Raw genomic sequence first — 1,764 nt, forward strand, 5'->3', positions numbered from 1 at the left:
ATGGTGCCTTGCAATTTCATCGATTCTCACTTCTGCCCCTTCCAATTCTTACTTTCCTTGGAAACTCAACGTCATGACACCTTGCCCTACTTAAGGATTTTCCTCAGCTCTCTGGACCCAAATATTTACAGCTCCTCCTTCACATACACACAAGTTTTCTCCACCAAAAGGATTTCAGCTCCTGGCATCCAGAGTGCATTCAATGATTGTCTCCATGTCCCCAGGACCTAGCCTCTGGACTCACACATAGTAGGTGCTTCGTAAATATTTCTCGACCACTTCATTGCCATTGAGGACATCAGCACAGTCATTCCCTGTCATCTTCTGGGCACAAAGAATACTGCAGCATCTGAAAAAAAGCAGGACAGAAACCAGTTCATGGAAAGACTAGTCTTGTGTTCACCTCTTACCCAAATCCTACTATTGCATTCTGACCATTTCCAAAGCAGATTTTCATTCATTTTTATTATGGGACCCCGAATTTGCTCTTAGCAGGGGTAGAGGAGAACAAATGAAATCCTTCAGGGTAAACAGGTGATAATCTGAAAAAATAACCCAAAGAAGGTATGAAAATTATGGCCTTTAATCAAGATAGAAAGACTAACCTGGCAAGCCACACAGAACCTCAGTGCTATGATTTCCACTCAACTACCGAAGGCAGGGTGCTCACACAGATTTGGGGCAAGGGACAGGACTTATGTTCTGTCACTAACATGGGACCTGCACTATCCAAACTCTCAAATGACTGGGAGAGGCCTAGATGCCAGAGCAGAGGCTCGGCTACCTCAGAGCAACCTGGAAGGGAAAGGACAATCCATGAAGACCGAAAGGGACTTCAGATTTGGCCTTGTCCAGGGATTCTCACTGGATGCTTCATGCCTTGTTGTTGTTCAGTCTAAGACAAAGATCAGTCCAACAGTTTCCTGAAAGCAACTTCCCATGGGATAAGGGTCAACTGAGGGCTTCCCAAAACAAGGCTGCCTCAGGATGTCAGACTAAATCAACAAGGAATTCAACTCTTTTACTCTCAACTCTAATGGGGAAAGGATAGAGATAGCAAAAGATTTCAGACAAGTGGAAGGCTGTCTTGAAGGCACATACTAGGAACTCAAGGCAAAGGATTGGAGCAGGCAGAAGGCAGAGGAGGAACACTTTACAAGTGACAACATCTAGAGTGACTTGACTTGCTGTGGGAGCATAAGGGCTTCCTGGCCAGGAAGGGTGGACGAAAGGCGGGCTTATCAGAGCTCATCAACCTCACCTGACTGTGGAGAAGGCTCATACCTCTAATTCATATTAGGAGTTACTCTTTGGAAATGGGAAAGATTTCAAAAGGATGTGACCATACCTGCTCTACTTTTCAGAAGGTTTCAGCGAAAATTTCCTGTCACATCAACTTGCAGGTTTTGACCTCAGGGGTCAGAGCCAACGAGGTGACTTAGTTGTTGGAGTTCATTCATAACGATTTTTCGGAGACAGCTTATTGGGGAACCAATCCAATCAATGACTTGAGTGTCACAGACAGTTAGCTTAGTCCGTTTTAGGAATCCCTAGATGGAAACAGGGAGTTCACTTAGCCGGAAGACACAGAACGCTGCCTCTTGAGAGGGACAGAGAGGACTGCAAGTAATTAGCTAGATCCCTTTGAATTAGGGCCTCCATTTTCTCATCCTCTTTGTAGGCTTCCTTAAAGAAAAGGGATATGCTTTTTTATAACTATCACCTCCAAGGTGTTTCTGCAAATGCCTCAGTGACACACAGTGA

The 1,764-nt window shown here is 44.8% G+C and overlaps 1 long non-coding RNA gene across 1 annotated transcript in view; it reads right to left on the reverse strand.

Annotated features, from left to right (window-relative positions):
* Window positions 1-1,755, reverse strand: part of LOC123256175 — a 2,179-nt gene extending 424 nt beyond the window's left edge. The window contains exons 1-2 of the long non-coding RNA XR_006506826.1: window positions 1,349-1,755; window positions 81-349 (exon numbers count right to left, since the gene is read on the reverse strand). This is a non-coding gene — a long non-coding RNA (uncharacterized LOC123256175). The remainder of the gene's footprint in view (window positions 1-80; window positions 350-1,348) is intronic.
* Window positions 1,756-1,764: the final 9 nt, after the last annotated feature.

This window comes from Gracilinanus agilis, unplaced genomic scaffold (genome assembly GCF_016433145.1).
Source record: "Gracilinanus agilis isolate LMUSP501 unplaced genomic scaffold, AgileGrace unplaced_scaffold56662, whole genome shotgun sequence".
Classification (NCBI taxonomy): domain Eukaryota; kingdom Metazoa; phylum Chordata; class Mammalia; order Didelphimorphia; family Didelphidae; genus Gracilinanus; species Gracilinanus agilis.